Raw genomic sequence first — 16,595 nt, 5'->3', positions numbered from 1 at the left:
CCATCTTGTCTGCCCCCCACTGTCCCCTATGTACTCACTCTCGCTTTCAAAAAAAATTTTTTAAAACGATTTATTTATTCACGAGAAACACACAGACAGAGGCAGAGACACAGGCAGAGGGAGAAGCTGGCTCCCTGAGTGGAGCCCGATGCAAGACTCAATCCCAGGACCCTGGGATCATGACCTGAGCCAAAGGCCGCTAAGCCACCCAGGTGCCCCCTCTCAAAAAAATTTTTAAAGGAAGAGTCTTGAGAGACTTACTTGATAGTATATGTCTTCAACTTTCTTTTCTTTAGACATTGCAGACGTTAGTCATTGTCTAGGCACACATAATTGCCTAGAAAACTGTTTACATTAAACGTGCAGATGCCCTGACAGGGTGGGTTTTCAGACAGTGCATCAGCTGCTAGAGGATTGAGCCAAAGTAGGGCTTTTAGGTTATCACTTAGTTCAAGTCAAGGCCATCTTACCTTTTAGCATTCCAGTGTTTCAATTATATTGCAAACTCTTCTGCTAACTTTTAAATTTCTTATCCCTTTCCTGATAATGTGCTGAAATGTAAGTTAATCAGAGCTACTCACCACCTTCTTTATTAAATTTTTTGCTCTAGGGACAGAACCTAATTACCATGTATAATTTCAGATATTTACAAAAATTTCTTTTTTTTTTTTTTTTTTTTTTTAAATTTTTATTTATTTATGATAGTCTCACAGAGAGAGAGAGAGAGGCAGAGACACAGGCAGAGGGAGAAGCAGGCTCCATGCACCGGGAGCCCGACGTGGGACTCGATCCCGGGTCTCCAGGATCGCGCCCTGGGCCAAAGGCAGGCGCCAAACCGCTGCGCCACCCAGGGATCCCTATTTACAAAAATTTCTATGTGGTTCCCACCAACATATATTTGATTATATTTATCAAGTGTTACTTTTATAAAATGGCTTAATTACATCAAAAATATATTTACACATCATAATCTTCCCACAAATACTGCTGTTCCCTCATCAACACCTATTTTCCCCAGACTCACCACTTACAGATTTTCCGCTTGAAAAATAACCTCAAATTAAGGCTTTTCTTCAAGACTTGAAACATTTAACAACACAATTTTTTTAGTGGGCCCTGAATAACAATTTCAATTTAGTAACAATCTCTGAACATTATTTTCCTTTTTTTTCTTTTTTTTAATTTTTATTTATTATAGTCACACACAGAGAGAGAGAGAGGCAGAGACACAGGCAGAGGGAGAAGCCGGCCCCATGCACCGGGAGCCCGACGTGGGATTCGATCCTGGGTCTCCAGGATCGCGCCCTGGGCCAAAGGCAGGCGCCAAATCACTGCGCCACACAGGGATCCCTCCTTTTTTTTCTTTTTTTAGAGATCTAGAGAACACACTCATGAGAGTGGGGGAGAAGTAGAGGGAGAGAATCTTAAGCAGGCTCCTAGCTGACCTCAGAGCCTGCCATGGGGCTTTATCTCCTGATCCTGAGATCATGACCTGAGCCAAAATGAAGGGTCAGACACTTAACTGACTGAGCCACCCAGGTGCCACCATCATTTACATTAATAGAAATTCATAACAAATAACTTTTTGAGGTTCCCAAAGTATTGAGAACATGTAGATTTATACCATACTAAAATGTTTTTAACCAAGTATCAAAAGTATAATAAATAAGCAAAATGTGGTATACACACAAAAATGGAATATTATTCAGCCTTAAAAAGGAAAGAAATTCTGATACATGCTACAACATGAACTTTGAAGAAATCAGCTAAGTGAAATAAGCCAGTCACATAGCTGTATGGTAACACTTATATGAGGTACTTAAGAGTGGTCAAAATTATCGCCAGGAAGTATAATAGTGATTGCAGGAGTTGGGGAGGAGAGAATGGGGAGTTAGTGTTTAACAGTACAGAGATTCAGTTTTATAAGATGAAAAAGTTTTGGGATGGATGGTGGGGATGGCTGCATAACAACGTGAATGTATTTAATATTGCTAAACTACACACTTTAAAATGGTAAGGTGGTAAATTTTATGTTATTTATATTTTAACACAACAAAAGGAGACTATGCCATTAAATAAATTCTCCCCCCAAAATAAATAAATACATAAATAAATTCTCCTATTGTTATGTAATGGATGTAGATAATCATCAATATCCAAATACTAGGTAGAAGATTCTATAGCACTACTCCAGTTCAAAATATATAATCAACTAAGGGAAAAGCACACCTGACCAAATAAGTAGGTACTCTAGATCTTTGGCTCACTTTCATACTGAAATGCTAATTTTAACTTAAAAAAAAAAAAGAATTCTACTTAAATAACCAGATAAACATTTAACTCAACTATCTTTCCAATCTCATTAAAAGCACAGAAATATAAAGGCTGAAAATAGTGGCAGAAAAGGAAGTAACAAATAAAAGATATCAACAAAATATGGGGGGGGGGGGTAGTGAACAGACTGGTTAAGTATAAAGCTTTCCATGCTTATGTTTATTTCTGTTCACCCCTAAAACATCATTAAAACAAGAAATGGCAGGGGCAGGAGGCTTAAAAAACATATACACACAGACCAAAAGAACAAGCATGGAGATAACAGCACCACAGTTCTGGAAGAAGAAAACAGAAGGAACAGATACTTGATTAAGCAGAGCAGAGCTGATACCCCAGCCAGCTGTTGGGGGAAACCCTAAACAAAGCAAGCTCATATAAGCCAAAGAACCCAAGAAAGGCCAAGAAATGAGTTACCAGATATCTCCTAAAGTAGAATGCCAGATGGGGCTGAATATAGGAAGATTATTTTATAAAAGTCCACAAAGAAGCAGTTAGACCCCACCCTGAGCCCTACACCCTTTTTATAACTCCACTGAGTGTAAAACTGCCCTTCCTCCCTAATATTAGAAGACTGGACATTAACTTTTTGGAAACAATAAATTAAAAAACATACTGGACTTCAATGATCAGGTCTATAACAGGCACTCTGTTATGAAGATTTACAACAGCTGTATTCTTGGGTTTTGAAAGGGGGAAAAACCCACTTTACTGATATTATAAAAATCTAATAGAAACAGAAAGGAAAAAAAGGAAATATGCAAAGGCGAGCACAATAGTAAGCAGTAAAGGAGAATAAGACAGAGTTACATCAAATCGGGTACTTACAACATCTGACTTCATTAGCTGGGGAAGCCTAGTGGAGACAGCCAGGCTGGAGTCCCAACTGAGAGGCCTGGGTAGAGTGTTCTCCCCTCAGGTGAGACTTCCAACTGAAAATCCTTTTAAGGGCTGTATTTATAGGGCAAATGATGGGGTCTGAAGTTAAACACTTGTGTTCACCTACGTGCAGTTTGGAGCAAGCTGCATTCCTATGTTATCATGCCTTGACATCTTCAAGGAGCCTGTGCCATATGTGCTTGCCTCCCCTCCCAGATTCCATTCTGGGGGGGTCAGCCCAGTTGAGAGCAGGATGGGATATAAGACAAAATTTACAGCTCTTAGCATCCAGACTAGAAGGGCTAATTCTAACCTGGAGGCCAGCTAATGTCAACTAATCAGGCTCCCAAGGCCACTTATCCAGCACAAGTCTCGCAAACAACATTCTTTAGCCTGTCTTCGTATGTGCAGGTCGGGGTGGTCAGTTACGCAGAACAAATCACAGAAATCTCTACCATACAATATACATTCTCAGTCTCTGGAGACCCCTTCCTTCACTTGGCTTGAAAAACGCTGGCAGCCATGTTGGAAGGTTTCATCAAATGCCTGGTGATCCCTTGGCTGTCCTTTTTTACACTGAGCATATAGTACCAAAAAGACAGCAGAAAATCAGGGTATATGAGGCTGGTAAACTGGCGGGGCTCAGGGGGTCATGGAGAACAAGCTGCCCCTCCCTCCAAACTTTTTCAATTGAAAGACCCTTAGTGTCAGTATATAGAGGTTTTGTCCTCTGAGGACACTACATTTCCCCCAAAGAAGCCTCCAAGAACCCTTATCTTGCTGGAGACAAGCTTTCAATTCCCTTAGGTAAATACCAAGGAGTGCAATTGCTGGATCATATGGTTAAGAGTATGTTCAGTTTTGTGTAGGGGGATGGGTAAGATAGGTAAAGGAGATTCAGAGGTACAAACTCCCAGCTATAAAATAAGTCACAGAGATGGAAAGTACAGCATAGGAAATCCTGTCAACAATATTTTGTATGTATATCTCATTTCACTGATGACATGTGATGCTAAGTATCTTTTCATATGGTTCTTTGCCATCTGTGTATCTTTGATAAGGTTTCTGTTAAGGTCTTTGATCCATTTTTTTATTGGGTTGTGTCAGCACAAATATTATTTTCAAAATTGATTAGAATTTAAATAACGCTGTACCCACAAACCGCTTTTAGATTTTTTTCAGAGAGAAAGCACACATGCACACAAGAGAAAGGGGGTAGGGGCAGAGGGAGAGGAAGAGAATCTTAAGCAGGCTCCATGCCCAGTGTAGAGCTGATATGGAGCTCAGTCTCATGGCCCTGAGGTCATGACCTGAACTGAAATCAATAGTCACACACTCAGGGCAGCCTGGGTGGCTCAGCAGTTTAGCGCCGCCTTCTGCCCAGGGCGTGATCCTGGAGACCCGGGATCGAGTCCCATGTCTGGCTCTCTGCATAGAGCCTGCTTCTCCCTCTGCCTGTGTCTCTGCCCCTCTCTCTGTGACTCTCATGAATAAATAAATAAATAAAATCTTAAAAAAAATAGTCACACAACCGACTGAGCCATCTAGGTGCCCCTCATAAAGCACTTTTAAACTCACATTTATCATGTAAGAATCTGTAAGTCTGGGGAGCCCTGATATTAAAACTCACAATTTTATATTTACTTCTCCAACTAACAATGGGAGAGCAGAGACAATCTTTTCTTGCTATTTTTTTTCTACAGCAAGGATTTTCATATTTTCCCCAACATTGGTTTCAGAGGCAGATGTGCAATAAATGGGGGAAGGTTAATACTTCTTCAGAGTAGATTGTCAAGTAATAAGTGAATAAGGAGTAACAAAATTACAAAAATCACCATTTTGCAACTATTATGGAATAACTGACTCAAGAAAATCATTGTGGCAGTGGGGGTGGTGGGGCTCACCAGTAGATGATAAAAACCACTAAGTGACAGTTTGTTGGCAAATGAGATATTTACACAATCTTCCCACAGATTACCTATTACTTACAGAGAAGTCTAGTAAACACAGTCTTAAAGTAATGAAAGAAACATACCAACAATTGAAAAACTGACATTACATTTCTCTTGATGTGATATAGTAAAAAGGACATATCACTTATATAGCTTTCCTGCCAAAATTGTATAACCCGAATCCAACCACGAAGAAGCAATCAGATGAACTTAAAAAGACAATGCATTTTACAAAGGAATTGGCTTGTAGTCTTAAAAAATGTCAATCTTTTGAAAGACCAAAAAAAAAAAAAAAAAAAAAAAAAGGTTGAAAACTATTAGAATAAAGGCAATTAAAGAGGTATGACAACTAAATGCTCGGGATGCTGGTGGCTCAGCAGTTAAGTGTCTGCCTCTGGCTCATCCTGGGATCTAGTCCCGCATGGAGCTCCCAGCATGGAGTCTACTTCTCCTTCTGCCTATGTTTCTGCCTCCCTCTGCGTGTCTCTCATGAATAAATAAAATCTTTAAAAAAAAAACAAACAAACAAACAACTAAGTGCAATGCTTGATCATGGACTTTTAAAGATCTTATTTATTTATTTGAGAGAGAGTGTGCAAGTGACCATGCAGGAGCAGGGAGAAGGGCGGAGGGAGGGAGAGAATCTCAAGCAGACTCCCCCACTGAGCATGAAGCCTGAATCAGGGCTTGATCCCAAGACCCAAGTATCATGACCTGAACCAAAGCCAAGAATGGGATGCTTAATTGACTGAGCCACCCAGGTGCCCCAATCATGGACTTCTAAAAAAGTTTCTATAGGGGAGCTTGCCCGGCTTTGTCAGTAGAGCATGTGATGCTTGATCTTAGGGTTTTAAGTTCAAGCCCCACACCGGGTGTAGGGATTACTTAAAAATACAATCTAAAAGAAAGAAAGAAAATCTTTAAAAAGTTGCTTTATGGGGATCCCTGGGTAGCTCAGTGGTTTAGCGCCTGCCTTTGGCCCAGGGCGCGATCCTGGAGCCCCGGGATCGAGTCCCACATCAGGCTCCCAGCATGGAGCCTGCTTCTCTCTCTGCCTGTGTCTCTGCCTATCTCTCTCTCTCTCTCTCTCTCTGTGTGACTATCATAAATAAATAAAATTTTTTTTAAAAAGTTGCTTTAAAGAACAGTATTGAAACAATTGGTAACATTTGGTACTGATTGTATACTAGGTAACAGTTAAATTTCCTGAATTTGATACAATTACACTTTGGTCAATGCTCCTCCTGAAAAAATACAAGTAACTTTTCTCAAGGGCCCAGCCAAAAAAAAGAAGGGGGGGGGGGGGAGAGAAATCCTATATTATATAGCTTATGACATCTAGAGACATATGCTTTCTGACAAGTAGAGCATGTGGCAAAGCATGAATGATGAAGATGTCAACGATTCATCATGAACGAAGAATCTAGGTGAAGAGTATATGAGAGTTCACTGTAAAATTCTTATAATTTCTCTGTAGATCTGATGGATTTCAAATTTTTTTAAATGAACAACAAATAAAATAAATTTTCATCAAATGGCTTATAACGGGTAGAAAACTAACTTTTACCCAGTATAAAACTTTCTAAAATTAGGTCTATCTCCTTGTAGACTCATTTCATTTTTTTTTCAAAGATTTTATTTATTTATGAAAGACACAGAGAGAGGGGCAGACTCTCAGAGGCAGAGGGAAAAGCAGGTTCCATACAGGGAGCCCAATGCAGACTTGATCCCGGGACCATGGGATCACACCCTGAGCCAAAGGCAGACACTCAACCGCTGAGCCACCCAGGTGTCCCTAGACACATTTCAAATAGTTTTTCAAACATCTGAATGGCTGCTCTGGCTGTACTTCCAAATTCTGTCATAGAAAATCCTTGCCTTAGAATAAAGTAGGCAAAGAGTTTAATGCACTGGGTCATGATACATAGGAGTTTAAAATCTCTGAGGGGGATACCCAACAAGGTGGACTGAATGATGTTAGTCCTCCCCCCTGCTAAAGCACTTAAAAATGCAGATAACATATGGCAATTAAAGTTTTTTACATATAACTGAACAAGAAAAATTGAGAAATCCCAGGCTCCAGAAAAGGTAAGTCAATGCCATAGATGTAAAGAAAAATTGATGCCAGGGAACTGAGGCTTATGAGAAGCAAGGTCAGGTTCTTTTTTTTTTTTTTTTTTTTCTTTCCAAATAGGCTCCACACCCAATGTAGGGCTTGAACTCACAACCCTGAGATCAAGAGTCACACGCTCTACTTACTGAGCCGGTCAGGCACCCCAAAGTCAGGTTCTTCTAATAAATATATGAGCACAAGCATCGGGAGAAGGGGAGGTTGTACCTCACTCTTACAGGCTGGTAGAAACCCAGTGCTCTGCTCAAAACTGCAGAGCCAAGTGCTGCTTGATCACAGAGGCCAGAAGAATCCTAGAAAAGCAATAAAGAGGTTTGTCATCCTATAATGGCAAGGTTTGGAGATGGGAAAATCACTCTCAAACTTCATAAGCATAAGTCAGTAAAGTGCCTAGTCAAGATCCAAAATTACATTACCTATAAGCATGGTAAGGAAATAAAAAGCTAAGAAGTTAATCTAAAAACTCATCTCTGAACTATTGTAACCCCTAGAAACAGGCAGAAGCAAGCCTGAAAGAGCCCTGGGAGAAGCTTTCAACAACTCTGGATTACCAAGAGCCTGCTGCCAGGCCACACTCACAACTCTTCCTCTCAACTTTTAGCTAGATGAATTCATAATTTTAAAATTTACAGATTGGGGGCACCTGGGTGGCTCGGTTGGCAGAGCATGCAACTCTTGATGTTGGAGTCATGAATTAAAACTTTATGTTGGGGGTAGAGATTACTAAAAAAAAAATTAAACTTTAAAAAATTTAAAAAATAAAACAGGCTACACATGGAAATAAAACATCAAAAATGCAAAAGAACATGACATATGAGAGACTACACAACTGAGATAAGAGAGTGGGCAAGTTGAAAGAAAACATGCTTATTTGTAAACATGGCAAACATATAAAAGAAAAAGCTTATGGCAGCTAAAGAATGCTAAGTCTCAAATCATCAGAAGTCAGTTTGGGCAAGACAGAATCATAGTTGGTGTTTTTTTTTTTTTTTTTTTTTTTGACAGAATCATAGTTGTAAAGATCTGAGCATAAGGTAACAAGGAAAGGTAGTTTTGAAAACTATAGAGTGTACCATATTAAGAGACAAGAGTAGCCTGGAAGGAAGGGGACACAGATCTAAAGCTTTTGAATGGGGCAGGCAGGGTGACTCAGGATGTTGAGAAAGCTAAGAGGTTTTTTTTTTTTTTAAATCATTTTATATAGCTTTTCTTAAAAACTGAGATATAATTCATGTATCATAAAGTTCGCCATTTTAAAGTGTACAGATTGGTGCTTTTTAATATATTCACAAAGATGCACAATCACCACATTTTCATTACAGTCCAATGGAATCTCACATCTGTCACGAGTCACTACTCATTTCTCTCTCCTTCTAGGACCTAGTGCTACCACTAATTCACTTTGTAGCTACAGACTTGCTTATCCTGGACATTTCATATAAAGGAAGTTATGTAATATGTGGTCTTTGTCACTTGTTTCTTTCACTTAGCAAAAGGTTTTCAAGGTTCAATCTATATTATATAAGGTCTCAGTACTTCATTCCTTTTTATGGCCAAATAATATTCCATTGTATGGCTACACCACATTCTGTTTACTAATTCATCAGCTGATGAACATCTGAGCTGTCTCCATTTTTTTGGCTATTATAAATAATACTGCTAAGAACATTCATGTACAAGTTTTTGTGTTAACATATGTTCTCAACTCTTTATATACACCTACAAAGGGAATTACTGGGTCATATGGTAATTCAACATTTAACTTTTTGAGAAACTGCCAAACTGTTTTCCAAAGCAGCCATACCATTTTACATTAGGTAATGGGTTGAATTTTAAGATTAGCACACAAAATGAGGACAAAAGGGACAGAGATGACAGATATTACGTATAGGTCTTCTTTTCCTTTTTCTCCAAGTACTTCCTTGTTCTTCACAGTCCATCTCTATTCCTCTTTCCGTTTTTATCCGTAATACACAACCCAGGCAAATACACTATTATTTTTTTTTAATTTACCAAAACAGTGGATATTCTTCTCTTAGGAAGCAATTAAATGTAGTTATATTTTGTATGACTTCCAGAGAACGTTTTAAAAAGTTTTTATTATGAAAAATTTTAAGCATCACTCATCTTCAACAATGTGGGATAAGGTCTATCCTTAGCCTTTGCCAAAAACACATGTAATTTCTCTCTGGAAGAAAATAATGTCACCTTAGCCTGCAAATTATGATTTTTCATATATAATATTTTGCACTATTACAATAAACTGAGCATTCATGGAGATAAACCCAAATGACCAAAATCTAATAGCTACAATAGACATTAGAAATAAATAATTATAAGACACATTCTTAAAAATTACTATGCTTAATATGCTCAATTAAATAGAGCACAAAATTGAGGATTCTGAGAACTAAACACTGCAAAATGAACCAAGTAGAAATTATAGAACTAAAAAACAAAACATTAAATTAAGAACCCAATGGTTGAGTCTAACAGCAGATTAGACCAGCAGAAGTTAGAGTGAACATGAATATAGGCCAAAAGAAAATATCAGGAATGAAGCAAAGAAGGGCAAAAGGATAGAAGATAAAGAAAAGCGTATGAGAGGGACCCCTGGGTGGCTCAGCAGCTGAGCGCCTGCCTTTGGCTCAGGGTGTGATCCCAGGATCCAGGATCAAGTCTCACATCGGGCTCCTTGTGGGGAGCCTGTTTCTCGCTCTGTGTCTCTGACTCTCTCTCTCTTTCTGTGTCTTTCATGAATAAATAAATAAAATCTTTAAAAAGAAAAGTGTATGAGAGACACAAAATGACCACATGCTTATAGGATACTTTTGAGAGTGAAAGGGCATGATTTAAGGTATTTAATCATACCATGAAAACAGGTACAAAATGAGACATGTGGTTACCTGAGACACAAAGGACACAGGAATAGGTCTAACATATGTGTAAGTGGAGTCACAAAGGAAGAGGAGAAACAATAAGGGAGAAGCAAAATTAGGAAATACTCAGCTGAGAATTTTCATGTAAAGGGGTAAAGAAAAATAAAGGGGGTAACTATGTTCTGGCCAGATTACTAAGGAGTCATCAAAGTGAGCAAAAGAGACTCTAAAAGTAGGGAGTCAATGTAGATTTTTCTTTGGATAAAGATTTAGGGACATTAATCTGAATACAGAGGGGAAGATAAAGAAAAGAGACAAGAAGCAGAGAGACCAGCTAAGAAGTTTCTTCAGCAATCCAGACAAGAGCTGGTGATAACACTGGATTTAAGGTGACACAAACAACAAAGAAGAAAAGGACAAATAATTCCAATGAAACAACTGGATAATTTGGCAAGAGATTATATAAAAATGACTCCAGATAGTATTTCCAGTCCTTCAAACTGGGAAAAGTTATGGGTGTCTGGGTGGCTCAGTTAGTTAAGTGAGTCTTGATTTCAGCTCAGGTCTTAATCTCAGGATTGTGAGTTCAAGCCACTCATTGGGCTCCATGCTGGGCATGGAGTTTACTTTAAAAAAAAAAAAAAAAAAAAAAAAAAACCTTGAAAAAAGTTAACTAAAGTTTACTAAAAAAAGTCTGTTTTCCAGTTTTGTTTTGTTGTTTGAGAGAGAGAGAGAGAGAGAGAGCATGTGAATGGGGAGGGGTAGAAGGAGAGGGAGAGAGAGAATCCTCAGGTAGACTCTATGCCCAGAGCAGAGCCTGACACAGGGCTCGATCCCAGGTTCCTGAGATCATGACCTGACCCAAAACCAAGAGTCGGAAGCTTAACTGACTGCTCTACCAGGCACCCCTCTGGTTTTTAACATAGAATTTTTTAATGTTTTAGATTCAGACTGAAAAGCTCAGTATGGCAAATCAGGAATAACTAAGAAAAAAAGTTCAAGTACAAACAGAACAAAACAGTAATTTCCCCACTTTCTAAGTATTAGAATTATTATTAAACTGTAGAGATCTTCTTTTCCATTTAGAAAGTTCTTTGTAGACAACTGAGGAATAGAACAGAAAGGTTTAAACAACTGAAACAGGCTTCCTACCTAAAGAGTTACAAAGGAAGTTTGAAAATAAAGAAATAAGCAGATATACTCAGCTTTAAAAAAAGAGAGAGAGAATGAGGAAAGAAAGAAAAGAAAGCAGAAGTAGCAATATTTACAAAATTCTAGGCCGAAAGTGACAAAAATGAGATTAAAAGGGATACTGAGTAATGACAAAATACTCTCAGAAAATATAATTACTGTAAACCTTTATACATAAGCAATACAGCAATAAAATACATAAAGCAAAAATTCCTAGAGATACTAGGAGAGCTTGATCAAACCAAAACTATACCTGAAGATTCAATATACTTCTCTGACAGTACAAACAAAAATACAGAGGACTTGAATAATAATACCAAGTCTCTATGTAATAGTACTGACAGGGCAAGTCACTCAATCTCTCTTTTTTTTTTTTTAAGATTCTATTTATTTATTCATGAGAGACAGAGACAGAGGCAGAGACCTAGGCAGAGGGAGAGGCAGGCTCCCTGTATGGATCCCGAGATCACAACCAAAGGCAGACACTCAAACACTGAACCACCCAGGTGCCCTGTCACTCAATCTTTCTGTACCTCAGATTCCTTTTTTTTTTTAAGATTTTATTTATTTATTCATGAGAGACACACACAGAGAGAGAAGCACAGACACAGGAAAAGGGAGAAGCAGGCTCCATGCAGGGAGCCCGACGTGGGACTCGATCCCGGGTCTCCAGGATCACACCCCGGGCTGAAAGCAGCACTAAACCACTGAGCCACCTGGGCTGCCCCTCAGATTCCTTTCTTACAAAATGTTGGTAAATAAATACCTAGGGCAGCCCCGGTGGCGCAGCGGTTTAGCGCCGCCTGCAGCCAGGGGTGTGATCCTGGAGACCCGGGATCGAGTCCCACGTCGGGCTCCCTGCATGGAGCCTGCTTCTCCCTCTGCCTGTGTCTCTGCCTCTCTCTCTCTCTGAATAAATAAATAAAATCTTAAAAAATAAATAAAAATAAATAAATAAATAAATACCTAGCTCATTGGGTTGTGGTGAGAATTGAATGAGATAATGAGTACTTGCTACATGAGACCCTCAATAATTATCTTGTTATCTAACTTGACCTTTCATATTCTTCTCTCAGGTTCAGGAAATGTAATTAATTAATCATGCTCTTGACCGTTAAAAAAAATTTTCCGGGGATTCCTGGGTGGCTCAGCAGTTTGTGCCTGCCTTCAGCCCAGGGCGTGATCCTGGGGTCCCGAGATCGAGTTCCATGTCGGGCTCCCTGCGTGGAGCCTGCTTCTCCCTCTACCTGTGTCTCTGCTTCTCTCTCTGTGTGTGTCTCATGAATAAATAAATAAAATCTTTAAAAAAAATTAAAATTAAAATTAAAAAAATTTTTTCCAAGATGCCTTTGCCCATAATCCAATAAACTAGAAATATACAACAAAAAGTTAACCATGTATAAATTAAGAAGCTTCTTATAATAAACACTGAAATAAAAACCAAAGTTACAATTATCTAGAAATTAACAAAATGGAGACTATCTGACAATAAAAAAGAGATACAGTAAAAGAATTCAGAAGAAAATGTATAGCCTTAAATTACTTTAAAAGACTTAAATAAGTATTCAATTTAAGAAACCAGAAATCAAATAAACCGAAAAAAAATGGCAGGTGGGAATAAAGATAAAGCCATTCTTATTAACTACTTATTTCAAAGAATAAATAAGGCCAAATATCTGGTTTCTTGAAAATTCCAACTGAAATAGATTTGGGGTAAAAACATCCTTAAACTTATATTTAAAGCAGGACATCCCAATCTCAGTATTTCGCAGTATAATCTCTCCTAATGACCTAATAGTTGTGGGCAATATAGAAAGAATTGGAGAGGGTGGGGAACAAACAAGCCTTACGACTGGAGAGAATATGAGAGGATTTTTAACTGCGTCTCTTTCACATTTGTATGAATCAAAAGTCAAAAGTGAAAGCAGCATTTTCCAAAATAACACTATTCAGTTAGCACTGCTATAAATTCTTTAGTTACCTTTATTTTACTAAGAAGATACTACTGTACTGGCTGGCAGTCAACTCTGCATGTTAATGGAGTTGTTTTCCTAAGTAGTGGTGTGCCCTTCTCTTGTAACCAAGGACATATGGGGGAAACCACGAGGACAAAACAAATTTCCTGTGCCACCTACACTGGCACTGAGAGGATTTCTCTAATAAACTGACCCACCGTTTATAGTTAAAAACTTTTTTTTTAAACAACTATTTTAAATTAACTGTAAATCCCTTTAAGAAACCTACTTAAAACATCGAAAACTAATTTTTTTTGAAGATTTTATTTATTCATGAGAGATACATAGAGAGGCAGAGACATAGGCAGAGGAAGAAGCAGGCTCCCTGCAGGGAGCCTGACATGGGACTCAATCCCAGGAATCCGAGATCACGACCTGAGCCAAAGGCCAGTGCTCAACCACTAAGCCACTCAGGTGCCCCTAAAACTAATTTTACATTCCTGTAAGGATTTTAAATCCTTTTAAGATTTAAAACCAAACTATAAGAAAAGTTTGTTGACAGTCCTTGGGCAGAGAGGCCTAGATAGCCTCCTTTGCATTCTTCCTGGCTGTACTGCCCTTATCCTATCAGGGACTACTTACAGTTTTTATTGGTTTCCACAATTTGACTGAGAGGAAGTAAGGACCAGCAGCCCATGAGCCCTCTCCTATATTAAACCCATTAATGAAAAAATGGTGCCTTACTCAGCTGAACATCCCAAACTGGAAATTACTTCTAAATTATCCGCATACAAAATCTAGGTAACCTTTGTTCAATAGTTAACTTTTAGTGAAAAAAAATTAACTATAGTATTTGAAGACTCTCAAGTGAACATAACACGCCAAAAGTCTTAGGCAGTATGAGGTAAATAGCCTGCATTTCTTAATGAGCCTCTATGCCTTTTTTGCATTAAAAAATAAAAATGAAAACAAAGTTGAATAATAGAGTCATAATGAGGAATTTAGGTGTGCTCATCCTCTAATCTAAACAGCACTCTAACCCAGTGTTAAGAATGGAATTATTCAGGCAGTCCAGGTGGCTCAGAGGCTTAGTGCTGCCTTCAGCCTAGGGTGTGATCCTGGAGACCCAGGATTGAGTCCCACGTCGGGCTCCCTGTATGGAAGCTTGCTTCTCCCTCTGTGTCTCTGCCTCTGTGTCTCTCATAAGTAAGTAAATAAAATCTTTAAAAAAAAAAAAAAGAAAAAAAAAAGGAGGGGATCCCTGGGTGGCTCAGCGGTTTGGCGCCTGCCCTTGGCCCAGGGCGCGATCCTGGAGTCCCGGGATCGAGTCCCACGTCAGGCTCCCTGAATGGAGCCTGCTTCTCCCTCCTCCTGTGTCTCTGCCTCTCTCTCTCTCTCTCTCTCTATCATAAATAAATAAATAAATAAATCTTTAAAAAAAATAAAAAAGATTAAAAAAAAAGGAAAAAAGAATTTTAAATGAAGTTTCAGGGGCACCTGGGTAGTGCAGTCGGTTAAGCGCCCAGCTCTTGGTTTTGGCTCAGGTCTGGTCTCAGGTTCATGAGATCAAGCCCCCAATCAACCCATGCTCAGCACTCTCTCTCTAAAATAAATAAACAAATCTTTAAAAATGAAGTTTCAGCGGTTTTCAGGTATTACTAAGGTTAATAACTTCTCTACAGATAAAGATTCCAAAACACTTTCCACTCCCATTTAAGCAAAATATAATGCAGAGTATGGGAATGCACCTTATCAAGTGGGTACAATAATTTCTACAGTGGGTACTTTTTCTCAGTAGGCAAAATTATCTTTGGATATTTTTGGGTAGGACTTGGGTGTCTGAAAATTCAAAGGTTAATGTCTTCTTTTTGCATTTAGGCTATGGGCACCCTGCTCTGAGCATAAGCTAATACAGCTAATTCAGGGTGGATGGGGGCAGGATAATAAAAATCTCTTGCCTCCACATTCATACAGTATAATTCCATTGTGCATATATGGTAGGACTTCACTGTGTCCAGCTGATTCTTAATCCTTAAATAAAACAATATAAGGAGTGTTTAGTAGCTCAAGATCTGCAGTTTTTCCAATTATTTTATTCAAGATTTTATTTATTTATTTGAGAGAGAGAGAGCACAAAGGGAAGAGGGAGAGAGAGAAGCAGACTTCCCACTGACCACGGAGCCTGACTCGAGGTTCCATCCCAGAACCGCAGGATCATGACCTGAGCCACAGGTAGATGCTTAATTGATTGAGCCATCCAGTTGCCCCAGATTCAACTTTTTATTTTTATCTTCTTAAAAATATTTATTTATTCATGAGAGGCACAGAGAGAGAGGCAGAGACACAGGCAGAGGGAGAAGCAGGCTCCATGCAGGGAGCCTGATGCGGGACCTGATCCTGGGTCTCCAGGATCACGCCCTGGGTCGAAGGGAGGTGCTAAACTGCTGAGCCATCCAGGGATCCCTAGATTCAACTTTTTAAACTCAATTTTAATAACCACTCCTAAAATACAAATACACAATAAGAACTGTTAAGTTTAAGTACAGTAATGGAAAGCCCAATGGTTTGCAATTTTTATGAAATGTGAATCTCAAAAGTTGCCATATTCTTAACTTTATACCCAAAGGGGTACAATTTGAAAAGTGCATAAATTAAGTACACTTATCTTATTATACAGATCAGTATATTTGACACTTGCTTCAGCACTTATTGATCATCCACTGTGCATTAAAAATATTAACTCAGGATTCCATTTCACAAGCATTTACGTCTGCTTAGCTGAAAAATGGAGTTGAAAACAAAACAAAAAAGTGTAATTTAGTTGGAGCCACCACAGCAGCACAGAAAAGGACTAACACATGAAAACCTAGAAATTAGTGTAAAGGAAAGGTCTGTTGTTTCTTATTATTGGATACGTCTCACTCTAAGTGTGTAATAAATTCTACCATCTTAGAAGACGAGTTTTAAATTAAGTATAATGATCCAGCTCTCTAAGAGAAAATACTGAAAGCGAAATGCTTCGATCGATTGACAAGGCAAACTGAGAACTGACTTGGAAAGTGAAAACGGAGGTGAGTTAATAATGAACCCAAAATGGTGCTTAGCCACTTACCCAGAGATTTATTAAATGAGAATGGATCGCAGCTTTCCACAGGTCGTTCCACTGCCGGTAAGAAGATAGTGGTGAACTTTGGGTCCCTTTTTTTCACTAGTCAACAGCTACCCTCACCTACACGCGGAGTGCATATTTCGCAGTCAGCAAGCTCCCCTCCCCCGC

General features: G+C 38.8%; 1 protein-coding gene across 25 annotated transcripts in view; it reads right to left on the bottom strand.

The window, feature by feature from the left end:
• Positions 1-16,595, bottom strand: part of ATG13 (autophagy related 13) — a 52,387-nt gene that overhangs the window by 35,128 nt on the left and 664 nt on the right. For 11 of the 25 annotated variants that reach the window (XM_072790710.1, XM_072790721.1, XM_072790719.1 and 8 more), the window contains exons 2-3: positions 16,431-16,481; positions 7,422-7,586 (exon numbers count right to left, since the gene is read on the bottom strand). The exons of 4 other annotated variants lie outside the window; for them this stretch is intronic. The gene's annotated coding sequence lies outside the window, so the exon portion shown is untranslated. The remainder of the gene's footprint in view (positions 1-7,421; positions 7,587-16,430; positions 16,482-16,595) is intronic. 10 more of the 25 variants (XM_072790712.1, XM_072790720.1, XM_072790731.1 and 7 more) reach the window with 4 other exon arrangements.

Source organism: Canis lupus, chromosome 21 (genome assembly GCF_048164855.1).
Source record: "Canis lupus baileyi chromosome 21, mCanLup2.hap1, whole genome shotgun sequence".
Lineage (NCBI taxonomy): Eukaryota > Metazoa > Chordata > Mammalia > Carnivora > Canidae > Canis > Canis lupus.
Note: the sequence above shows the minus strand (reverse complement) of the source record. Positions and strands in the feature narration are given on the sequence as shown.